The 12,994-nt window shown below is 45.3% G+C and overlaps 1 long non-coding RNA gene across 1 annotated transcript in view; it reads right to left on the reverse strand.

Moving 5' to 3' along the window:
* Nucleotides 1-267: 267 nt before the first annotated feature.
* The window catches only part of LOC144694145 (uncharacterized), a 32,060-nt gene continuing 19,333 nt past the window's right edge, over nt 268-12,994 (reverse strand). Inside the window, exon 2 of the long non-coding RNA XR_013579657.1 lies at nt 268-308. This is a non-coding gene — a long non-coding RNA (uncharacterized LOC144694145). The remainder of the gene's footprint in view (nt 309-12,994) is intronic.

Genomic DNA, 12,994 nt, shown 5'->3' on the forward strand with positions numbered 1-12,994 from the left:
TCCCCTTTCTCCCCTCCTGCTCAATTAGCTGGCAGCTGCAGATGTACCTGCTAGAACAAAAGAGGGAACTGTGCTGTAGTATTCCACTATGGTGCAAACTGTTTAACCCTTAGTTGTCCTGTAGATGTATTTTATTCTTCCACAATCCCTCCTTATTAATCTTTCAGATTAATACCAATGAGGAATAGTATTTTCATCATCATAAGGGGGCTCATAACCATAAGGGAAAGGCCGATCCCTGGCAGGGTAAACCTTTTCTCCCCACCAGTGGGTTTCACTGGGGCCAGTGCGTGTCAATTGAGGAACAACTGGAGCTCCTCCTAATCCAGTAGAGACACTGTTAATAACCTGGGAACAGCAAATCCGCAAAGCAATACATGCACAAAACTCTATAACACATGCTACGACCAACCCAATTAAAAAGTATAGCAACCAACTTCCCCAACCGGAGAACCAACCTAGTATTACAGACCACCAAGAATCTTTTTTATAAAAATTACTCAAAACTTCCATTTCAATACATAATACAAGTTAGATCACTTGGTAACAGCTGCTATATTGTTGCCGGACAATGTCTTTTACAGTGAGTGGCGTGGACCCAGTCTTCCTTCCCTTTAATCTTCAGGGCCGTTCGAGTTGTTAGCAGCAAAAGGTAGGGTCCTTTCCACCCTCTCATGCAATTCAGCTGCTGTTTTGCATAGAGGAAAATGAGTACAAATCCAACATTTAGTCTGATAAACTTGCAAGGCTACGGCCTGCATTCGTTGAACCGCAGAATTGGTATTCCATGCCCCCGCAAGGACCACGCAGGACAGGATCCAAATCAGAGTCAGCATTCCGACGGCTCAGTTAAAGTTCTTGCACAAGCACTTCCGTCCGAAGTCAGTGTCCGCTTGACGTGCGATGCGTGGATCCACAAGGGCGTCCTTCAACCTTTACGGCCATATGGGTAGTGAGCAGGACTTGGAAAGGCCCTTCCCATCGAGGTTCCAAACAGTTCTTTCTCCTGAAGGTCTTTACTAGGACTAGGTCCCCGGGCTGGTATTGATTGCAGTCTTCAATGGTGGGCTTTTTCTGAGCTTCTACTACCTGTATATGCAAGCTCTTGAGAGAATTAGTGAGCACTATACAGTATGTAATCATTCCCTCATCCATAGCGTGGATGTCCATTTCCCTAGCAGACAAGGGTGGGGTCACTGGGAAGCGCATAGGACATCCCATTACAACTTCATAAGGAGAGAGGGAGGTGGTACGGTTAGGGTGAGAGTGCATAGCCATGAACGCCAAGGGTAGAGCTTCAGGCCATTTCAAACCGGTTTCTTCACATAATTTAGCTACTTTGTTTTTCAGAATACCATTTTGTCTTTCCACCACCCCAGTAGACTGGGAGTGGTATGGGCAGGAAAGGTGATGGTTGCATTGTAAGGCCTTCGACAGTTCCTTTATCACTTTAGCAGTAAAATGAACAACAATTTTACAACAACAACAGCATCATTTCGTCGGGTGGGATACACCTCCACCCATCGCGAGAACAAACATACTAGAACTAAAACATAATTATATTCCATACATTTAGGCATTTGTATAAAGTCCATTTGTAGGTGTACAAACGGGCCCCATGGCTGGGGTCCCGTACCAGCAGTCACTGTGGGCGTCTTGCCCGGGTTATGTCATTGACAAAGGTATGACAGGTATTACTAATACAATGCCTATTAGCATATTACTATTCACTATACATTCAACATTCATTCTACATACAGGTGTTAAACCCCTGAGCTGGCAACCGGTCAAGTCATGATTCCTGTGTCGTGAGAGATTCAATAAATGCTCATTAGTTACCCATAAAGGGACTACCCCTTCTTTAGTCTGTCTTAAATTTTCTCAGGCTTGTTCCAGTGCCCAAGATCCATAGGTGTTGCATACAGCATTTCTGCTTGCTTCGTCTGAAATATTTTTCCCTATTTCCATTAATTTATTGATAGTCCCCGCATGACTTTCGAGCACGGTAGCCAGGCTTTGGATTAACCAATGATGTCCCTAATTTGAATATCAAAGTGGCATCATTTATCAGGCTGCGCTTAACGCGGTTCCCTTCCAAGCCTGATCGCACCTCGCCATTGAACTGAACTGCTTCAGTCATCAACTGGCGCGTCAGAGCCATATAGAGTGCTTGGGTATGGGTTGAGTACCATTGGGGAAGACGACACCGGATACATTCTAGACTATGGGTACCAGCTCATGGTGTACATTATCATACAAAACTTCTGATCAACCACTACCAAACCATTCGCCGGTCCTGGATGCATAGTCGGACAAGATGGATCAGTCGGTGTGGTTTGAGGGGCTTCAATTATCTCTACTCAGACTGTGAAAGTAGAGGTGGGAGGTGGCTGGGTATTGGCGGACCTCCCATGCTCGATCTGAAGCAAACCCTTACTACAATTTGAAACCACTTGTTCTCCTACTGTTACATTTATCATTCCCCGTTGCGAGTCATTCGGCACTGTCCGTGCTGTACCAAAGTTCCTCCTGCGGTGCGGGATGAGCAGTGATGATCCCCGACCTTGTTGCCAGTACTGATAGGCCCACGACCAGGATCGTAGATCTGTGGAGAAATTAACATCGGCTCCCGTTCTCTGGGTTACCGCTTGCTCAATTGCCATGTATCTTTAACTGTGTGTAATGCCTTCATTTACTTCCCTTTCATTGTCCTGTACTTTTCCTTTCTGTGGCCCTACACCTCCTACTATGATACCTTCAGGTAATTGCATGGCCCTTCCTGTTATCATTTCAAATGGAGTGAACCTGTCGGTCCTGCTTGGGGTAGCCCACAGTGCATTAGAATATTGGGCTGTTCCCTGTCTCTTGATTGATTTTTTTTTTAAAGTTCATCCTTTCCACCCTCCCTGGACTCTGGGGGTGGTAAGGAATATGGAATTTCTGTTTAATCTCCATAAGATTTCACACTTCTTTAATGACTCTCTCTGTGAAATTAGTTCCCTGATCTGAATCCATCTGGGTAGGCATCCCCACTCCTTCCAGTTTACTCTCTCCTGCTGCTGTCTCATGTCCGACCTCAATTCCTTAAACAACTCTACAGTGCACCTTCTTATCCTATCTTTCAATGACTCGGTATCTTCACTTCCAGTGATGGTTCTCTCTGGGAACCGCTTAACTCTGCCTGTCCTCAAGGTGTTAATCCTATGGTTTTACTTTTTGTAGCTCACAGGCACATTAATATAATCAGTAATACATCTATTTAGCCTTTTTCCAGCTTTCCCTTTACCTGTATCCATCTTGTGGTAAATTGTTGTTAAGTATTATTTCTCCTTACATTTCAATTCCTGAACTACAGGTTCCTCGTAGTTTTACCTCTAAGTTTTCTTTCCTGACCATGGTCATCCTAAAGTTCTCTATTCAGTTTCTCTATTGTCTTGGATTGTTTAAAATGTTTGAATACTCTTTAGGCCATATTAACTATTCCATTTCAATGGGGATCTCTGTCTCGAGATCTTTGCTTATCTCCCCCTGTGCAGTTCCAATGCCTTAGTTGATGGCCAGATTATCAAATTCATTTCCCTTAAAACAGTTTGTACATTATGTCCTCTTTCCCTGACTCATTCTCCCACTTTCCTCATACCAGTTTACACTTGCAACAGCTACCATCTTATCTTGTTCAGGTTGTCTGGAGAGACTTTACAATCCAATCAAGTATTTTCATAACAGTTTTAAAACAGAAATCAGGTATGGACATGTTTTGCTTCCTTTTCTTCTTCTCAAAGATTTTATTGTCTTAAAAGTAACCCAATAAATTGTGTCTGACCCTTTTCTTTAGAATTATCTCAGATTCATTAACTCGGCCAAAAATTGGATTTCTGCCAAACTTTACCAAGGTCTTGAGCTTAGCTTCATATTTTGGGAACAGACTTATAAACACAAAAGCTTGCAGCATTTGAATTAGTGCCAATTGTTGTCAGACCTTTTAAAATGAAAATTCCCTTTTGAGAACTTTATCAAGTGCCAAACCTCGAATTTTTAAACTTTGAAAAAACTAATTTACACTATCAAAATTAAAACAACCTCTTGTTCATGTGTAACGATTTGTATCCAAGTTATAATTTCCGTATGTTTATTGACACGTTAGTTATCTTAAATAGCATCCTAGTGATTCAAAAGTAACCTGTTAAATTACACTGCACTTTACATCTCAAGATTGTCCCCAATTCAAATTTCAGTGCTTTTGGGAAGCAGATTTCCTTAAATATTTAATTCATCTCTTCATAAGAAACCCCTTTTTATCCATTGGAACCACCTAGACCTTGTGTTTATGTCTTTTCGTTTTCCTAGAATCTTTCTGAATTTCAAGTAATTTCTTTTTCTCAGAATTTTAGAATAATAACTCGTATGTATTAATCCCATTCAGCTTGGAAGCTGATGATAAGGGTTATTCCCTACTAGTCTGCAAGGGGGGTGGTACAAAGGTTGGTTCATCTCAAACAAAGGCAAGACCTGTTTTATCTTTACACTACCTTCAAATTACGATTTTTGCCAGAAATCTCAACTCAAACTTTATACTCAAAACTTTGGAGTATTTGAATAAACTTTTCCTTTAATCTAATATGGGGCTTTCGACTCGAGTACTCAACTACACACACAAAAGACAATTCAGGGAAGAACAACTACACACACACAAGACAATTCAGGGAAGAAAACACATTAAAGCTCACATACAAATGCTTCATTGCACACAAACAAACACATAGATAAAGGTATGTATCGATACTCCTATAATATTGAACTTAACTCTAAACGAAGCTTCGAGTAGCAGTGGGGGGAATAAAGGGATCTTGAAGGCTCCACCTATAGGGACCTTCAAGCTGACGAAAGCTCACATTTTCTCTGCTGCTGCTTGCAAATTGCTCATTAACCCCCTAGGGGTAGCCTCTCTCTCTCTCTCTCTCTTCAGCACAAACAACCCTTGTAACTTAGGTCAATTCATTCTTTTTTTTTAAGTTACAGAAAATTCAGTAGCGGACTATCTAACTCCCTTAAAACATATTATAAGCGCTCAAATCTGTCCCGATTAAAAGTTCCAGCTGGTGGGAAGCTCTCTCCTTTACTTTGAGTCCATTTAACCCAATCAGAAACATATTGGACATTTTCAGGACCGTAATGGACACAAAGGAAAAACACAGAAATTACTTACTTTTCACCTCCAGGGGACTCGAACCCTTGGGTATACTACTACTTTTTTTTTCGTTTTCTTACCCATCTTCAAAGTTCCTGATTTAAGCTCCGGTTTCGCCGGTTTCGGTTTGTTCTTAGTACTTTGAGAAGTGGGGGGAGTGGCAGAGCCCGCTCTGCTGTTGCGATCTCCCATTTTTCTGAAAGGAAAACACAATTAACAGCGCGGCGCATTTCCTACCCTATGCGCTCACCGGTGTTTAAGAATTCCTCAACAATGCCTTCAAATCCTTGGGTCTTTGAAATCTTTTCGGTCGGTAGCTACCCTTTTTGCAAGCAGTCCCCCTTTCAACTAGGATGCTTGTTCGTCCCCCCTTCACCTCTCCAACTTAAGAGGTAGCTGGGATGCTATTTAACTGCACTCCCCCTTTTCAGCTAGGATGCAGTTTGCACTCTCCCTAACTTGGGAGAGGTATTCCTCCCTTTTTTCCGCGAGGGTTCTTTTTTAGAGATCCGACGGCCCAGGATTTCAATCACCTCTCTAACTTAAGAGGTTACTGGACTTCAGTCGGATCCCACCTTCGTCGCCAATTTGTCGCAGAAATCGGAGTGAACACTCAGACCCAGGAGGTTTGTCTCGGAAGCCTTTATTAATCGTGATATCACGGAGAGCCCAGTAGCATACAAGGTAGCTAGCTGACACTCTGAGGAAGCATCAGAGCACACACGTATTTATAGTAGAAGTTGTACATATCAAAGAGCTTGAAGGTGATAAGACTGTCTAACTTTCAATGATCAATTACATTGAGAATCATTGTCACACAATTAGTCTATTCTAAGTTTATGACTATACAGGATATTGGGGGAAGCTCACGTAGTAATAAAAAGTGAGACAGAGAATAGATAACCATGCTTGACCTTATCTTTAGTGCTAGGGGGTGTACACTCTAGAGAACAGATGACCGTTGCTTGATCCTGGGGGCAGACATCCCAGCCCCATCTCAAGGACTCCAGGAAGCCTGCCCATGACACTCCCCTTTCTCCCCTCCTGCTCAGTTAGCTGGCAGCTGCAGGTGTGCCTGCTAGAACAAAAGAGGGAACTGTGCTGTAGTATTCCACTATGGTGCTAACTGTTTAACCCTTGGTTGACCTGTAGATGTATTTTATTCTTCCAAAACCAGATAGCTATTCTTATTGCTTGAAGGTACCTGTTGTGTACAGCCTGTTTGGAGCAGTGCACAACTCTTTGTAGCTGCATCAGCCTTTGCTCCAGTGCACTGCCCTACCAATGGTCCTTCCTGCCACATGTCTTGCAGAACTGAGTAAAAGCTGGGCATTTCCTTTGGTGCGTGTAGAAGTCCACACTTTCTACATGTGTTGCCAGGTTTCGGTGTTCCAGTGAATGTGTCAACAATTGGGGTCGTACTTAGGATCTGTAAGCTTCATCAACCTGTGAAAATCATTTCATATTTATGTCCATCCTTGAGCAACTCTGATGCTATATGTTTTGGGTTTGTCCAGCAGATCCATCTGGAATGCTTCCATGGGAGTGGATGTGATCACCAACTCAACAATTCTGTCTGCTAGCTCTGCGTTTGAAAAATCACAGTACAGACCCTTGTCTCTGCATCTGCTGATGAAGTGGTCTATGGATTCTGTGGGCTGTTGTCAAAATGACATGAATTCTAGTTCATGAATATGGAAGTTTAATCTGATTCTGAGCAGGTCTTCCAATGTACTCCATATCTTATGGGGATCCTTTAGCTCTTCTGCTGTTAATCCTGACATGTTCAGCCTATGGAGACTTTCATTCACAATTTCAAATTTGTATGGTTTGCTTGTCTGGCTCAGACACATCTGAATCAAGAAACTATAGCTCTGTACGCTGTTTACACATTCTGAATTTGGATAGCAAGTCAGCTGCATCCCAATCAGACTGGGGGATTTAGTGGACATTTTGACAACATCCCTTTGACCTTCCTTTGTCTGTAGTACCTGGGATAAGTGTCGCTGTAGCCGCTTTCACATGCTTTTCTGAAGCTCCGCCCACAAAGACGAGTTGTGGCGGGAACGCACCACAGAGTAATAATGTCTTTACTTTTTATTCAATTTATTGTTCAGCAACTCCCTAAGCTACCCATCATAATCACACCTTGTCCGGCCTGACTTTTATGATGGTTTTTTTTTGTTTTTTTTGTCTGTTTGACTCTCCCTTGCTCGCTATCAATCTGGCCCACTCCCTGGTCACTCGCCTTTCCCGACAAAGCTGACCGGTGCTGGTCCTCTCGATGCACTGTCCCACTCACTGAACTGACAGGCTATGTGCTGCAATCTCACCATGAGGGATCCGGCAACTACCCCGCTCTTTACTTGAGAACTAGCTCGACGCTGTGTCTCCAAAGCTTTTTGTCACAGTCACTGCGCTTCGTTTTTAACCACCCTCTGATACTGTGACTTTGTTGTGATCTGACCAAAACATCAGGAAACGTCTCATGCCATGTAGCACGATCTAAAATTGTTCACCATGTCATACCTGTACTTAATCTTGCTGTACCTGTCTTACCACTGCTGATCTCCATGTTGTATTCTTATAATGTTTATGTACAAGGCATCAATTGCTCATAAGGGATTGGACAAACACGTGGTGGATTCATCTACTAAGACTTGGCACATGAGAACAGTTAATCATAGGTATATAGCTTGAAGGCATCAGGGATGTGTGTGTGTGCTCTGCTCAAGTAAAAGTGAAACTAAGACTGGATCACATGACACCTTTCCCTTCTAGTGATGACATGTCTCCAACAAGAAAGAAGCTGAGGAGGTAGGTGTAAAGGGTTTAAGGGAAGGAGTCGAGGGGGAGGAAGGAGTGCAGAGAGGGGAAGGAGTCCGTGGGGAGAAAGGAGTGAGGAGAGGGGTGGGAGTAAGGGTGGAGGAAGAAGTAAGGGTAGAGGAAGGAGTCGCGAAGAGGGAAGTAGTAAAGCTGGAGGAAGAATGGTGGGTGTCTGAAGGAGTCAGGAAGGGAGAAGGAAAAAGGCTGGAGGAAGAAGTGAGGCTGAGGAAGGGGGGAATGTGGCAGAAGAGGTAAGGGTTTCTGAGGGAGTCAGGAAGGGGGAGGGACCAAGCGGAGGGGGATTCCGGGGGTGTGGGAGGACTAAGAAGGGCAGAAGGAGGCGAAGGTGTTCCATAGGTGGAAGGGGTCTGGAGGGGGCGAAGGGGTTCCGGGGGGGGAAGGGGTCTGGAAGGGAGGATGTCCAGGTGAAAGTGCAAGGGAGGGGTCCTTTGGGTCCATATCTGCCTCCTGGGGAGTGAACTGAGGGTGGGCATGGTATGAGGGAAAGGCAAAAATGACTGAGGGCAGAATGAGGCAGTGGAAGCGTGAGGGTTCAAAGGTAGCGGCAGAAGGGACGGCAAAAGTGGTTGGTGAGGCCTTGGGGGCAGACATGAACCCTGGGGGTGGGAAGGAGGAAGTCAAGGAGGTGAATGTGGATGGGGGTATGGTTTTTGGGAAGGAAAGGAACGTGCACGTTCACCTGAACGTCCCCAAAGAGAAAGGGTCGTGGCTGTTAGGTCACGGAAGGATGGTGGAAGGTGATGCCAGGTGGTCAACTGTGATGGGGAACGGGAATGGGGACAGGGGAGGGGAAAATATGGGAGAGCGTATGAAAAACTGAACCCAGACCATGCTGTCCAAATCGAAACTGAAACGAGAGTCCTGGTGGGCGAGATCAGGTGCTGCATGGGAGTGTGATCAGTGGGTGGGTGGAGATGCAGCTCAGCTCAGATGGACAACAGGTGAACCCCAGCAGGCAGCATTCAAAATACTCAGGACAGTGATGTGAGTGTGATACATGAGAGATCCACGTGCGAGGGACAGTGCTGGCATGAGGCTCTGAAAAGCCCTCCCACACACAAACTTCCCCCTCCAAAATCACTCGTGGTCCAGCTGCTCCCCCTGCGGTGCCAGAGGACGAGGTTGAGGGGCTCACAGGCAAAGGGGACTCGGAGGGAGTGGACAGCGTCTGAGATTCCTGAGTGGATTGCACAGGGGTGTCCAGCTGCTGCTCCTCCTCCCTCCAGGTGCCCGAGGGCCCCGCCTGACTCCTTGAGGGAAGGGAGCACCTGGAAGGATATCGAGGTGCCCCATTTCCATCCGGTGTCACCACTGCAGGAACTCACCCAGGGCTTCCGCGATGGAGTGCAGGTCTGCACACTTCTCCACGTTCTGCTGGACCAGGGTCTCCATGGCGTCTGCCATCCTCCCCATAGAGACCCCCATACACACATGTGTCGGTCGCTTGGCAGAGCTCCCTGTGAACCAAAGTAGAGATAATTAGTGCATGGCAGCAGAGTCAAAAGCAGGAGAGAGAGACACTCACAGCTGTATTGAGAGAGGGACGATGTGGTGCAGGATCCTCATGAGGGTGTTCACCATCAACCTCACCGTCACCACAGGCACAGTCCACGTCCTCACTAGTCAGTGCAATGACACACTCCTCAAAGTGAGTGAGGGGCCTAATGTGGGCCACACCACCCCCGGTCTGGGACCTCTCCCTGCTGATCTGAGCCAGCTTCTCCTACATGAAAACAGATGGAGAGAGTGTGAGCAGGACACATGACACTGTGTGGAATGTTTGTGTGGGGAGTGGAGCCATGGACGGGATAAGGACATGAGCTCAAGGGGATATGAGCCTGATGGAGATGTGAGGGTGTGTGTGAGAGTTAGTGGTGTTGTCCCTTGAGGTGTGAGATCCCTGTGGGTGTGTGAGTTGAGAGCGATGAGAAGAATGACTTACCCTGGCAGAACGGATGAGACCATTCATCCCGTAGCGGCACTGGGTACCTGTCCTCTTTTGCAGGGCGTTGGCACTGACCATCACTGACCACCTCCTCCCAAGCCGGATTAGTGAGGTTGCTGCCCATCCTGCAGCCGGAGAGGGTGTAGAGGACATCATGGCGAGCCTCCACGGTGTCCAAAAGGCACTCAAAGGACATGTCATTGAGCCTGGGGGCTGCAGTCTTTTTGCCTGTCAGGGCCATGTCTTCTCTGCAGCAGTTGTGAGCTGGAAGCAGCGAGAGGTGTGTGCGGCTAAATTTTAAATATAGCGCCCGGAGTGCTGAAGCAGCAAGGTGATGGTGTGACGGGTGAAGGAGAGCCTGTCCGCCATGGAAATGTCGTGTTTCCCGGGAATGCGTAATTAATGCAGCAGGTTTTGGATGATACGGCAAGAAAAGCCGCCATTGTGGCTGGCTAGTATAACATCATTTTACCCACCCGCACTTAGTGCAATTCTGGGACAATTCTGCCCAGAATCTAACCATCAACACTTGACATTCAATGGAATTACCATTGCTGAATCCCCTACTGTCAACATCCTGGGGGGGTTACCATTGCCCAGAAGCTGAACTGGACCAACCTTGTAAATGCTGTGGCTACAAGAGCAGGTCAGAGGCTAAGAATCCTGCAGTGAGTAACCCACCTCCTGACTCCCCAGAGCCTGTCCACCATCTACAAAGCACAAGTCAGGAGTGTGATGGAATACTCTCCATTTGCCTGGATGAGTGCAGCTCCAACAACACTCAAGAAACTTGACACCATTCAGGACAATGCAGCCGCTTGATTGGCACCCCATTTACAAATAGTCACTCCCTCCACCACCGACGCACAGTAGCAGCAGTGTGTACCATCTACAAGATGCATTGCAGGAGCTCACCAAGGCTCCTTAGACAGCACCTTCCAAACCCACGGACGCTACCATCTAGAAGGACAAGGGCAGCAGATAGATGGGAACACCAATACCTGGAAGTTCCCTTCCAAGCTACACACCATCCTGACTTGGAAATATATCACTGTTCCTTCACTGTCGCTGGGTCAAAATCCTGGAACTCCCTCCCTAACAGCACTGTGGGTGTACCTACACCACAGGGACTGCAGAAATTCAAGAAGGTCACACACCACCACCTTCTCAAGAGCAATTAGGGATGGGCAATAAATGCTGGCCTAGTCAGGAATGCCCAGTTCTCATGGATGAATTTTAAAAATCCCTTAAAGGCATATTACAACACTAAGGCCATTTGACCTTGCGCTGACTCTATGCAGGAGCAATTTAGCTAGTCCCACTTCCTGACATCTTCCCCATGGCCTTAAAATTTGTTTCATTCAGGTGCTTATCCAATTCTGCCTTGACTCTGCCTCTGCCACACTCTCAGGCAATGCATTCCTGAGCCTAACCACCTGCTGCATAAAAAATGTTTTCCCTCATGCTGCCATCGGTTATTTTACCAATCGCCTTAAATCAGTGCTGCCTGGTTCTCGATCCGTCAGCCAATGGGAACAGTTCTCTCCATCTACTCTGTCTAGGCCCTTCATGATTTTGAACAACTCTACCAATTTGCCTCTTGATCTTCTCTTCTCCCAGGAGAACTTCTCCAATCTATCCACGTAACTGAAGTCCTTCATCCCTAGAATATTCTCACAAATCTTTTCCACATCCTCTCTCAAGCCTTTACATCTTTCCTAAAGTATGGTGCCCAGAAATGGATGTAATACTGCAGTTGAGGCTGAATTAGTGTTGTATAAATGTTCGTCATAGCTTCCTTGTTTTTGTACTCTGCCTCGATTTCTAAAACCCAGGATCACATATGAATTTTTAACTGCGTTCTCAACCTTCCTTCACCTTCACCTTCAACAACTGTGGACATATTCCCCCAGGTTTCGTTATTCCTGCACCCACTTCTAGAATTGTACCCTTTAGTTTATATGGCCTCAATCTTTCTACCAAAATGCATCATTCACATTTCTCTGCATTAAATTTCATCCGTCCATTCTACCAGCCTATTTGTGTCACCTTGAAATCTATCATTATTCTCACGGTTCACTATATCCACAAGTTTTGTGTCATTTGCAAATTTTGAAATTGTGTCCTGTAGAACCAAGTCCAAGTCAGTAATATAGATCAAGAAAAGCAGTGGTCCTAACACCAACTCCTGGGAACACCACTGTATACCTTCCTCCAGGCCAAAAAACCACTAATTTCAGGTTCAGTCAGACAGCCAACTTGTTGAAACCTTCCCTTTTATCTCAAGGACTTCAACTTTTCTGTCAAGCCAGCTATGTGGCACTTTATCAAACATTTTTTGGAAAACCATATACACCACATCCACTACAATACCCTTATCAACCCTCCTGGTTACCACATTAAAAAAACTGAATCAAGTTAGTTAAATCTAAATAATAAAGAACTTCTTTACCCAGAGAGTCATAAGAATGTGCAATCTGGTATGACGGAAGGTAAAGAAACATTTGCAGGAGAACATAATAGAAGGATATATTTTTAGGGCTAGATGAATAATAGGAAGTTCGGCTGAAGCAAATCATCAGCATGGATGTGTTGGGCCAACTGGTCAAACTCTACTTAACAGAAACTTGTGTATATGTCGAGCCTTAAATATAGTTAAACATCCCAAAGTACTTCGCAGGAATTATATCAAATGTCAAGAGAAGAATCTTTGCGCAGTACAATACAGGTCCCTGACCCCCTATCCAGGAAGCTTGAGATTGGACATGTGCCGGATTTGGGGATTTTACAGATTTTGAGTCCTGTACTTATAATACATAAAGTGAAGTATAAAACTAAAGTTACAAACAACAGCCTCCTCCCATTGCGCTGTTACCTCATGTCAGTTGGGAGGCTGGGGGGCTACTGAAGCTCCTACAACATTCAGATCACTGCACAAATTCACAGTTAATGCCTGCTGTAACACCCTGCATATTGAAAGTATCACAGAATGTGGAGAATCGAATAAAGAATAA

The sequence above is a fragment of the Cetorhinus maximus genome, chromosome 19 (genome assembly GCF_964194155.1).
Source record: "Cetorhinus maximus chromosome 19, sCetMax3.hap1.1, whole genome shotgun sequence".
NCBI classification, from domain to species: domain Eukaryota; kingdom Metazoa; phylum Chordata; class Chondrichthyes; order Lamniformes; family Cetorhinidae; genus Cetorhinus; species Cetorhinus maximus.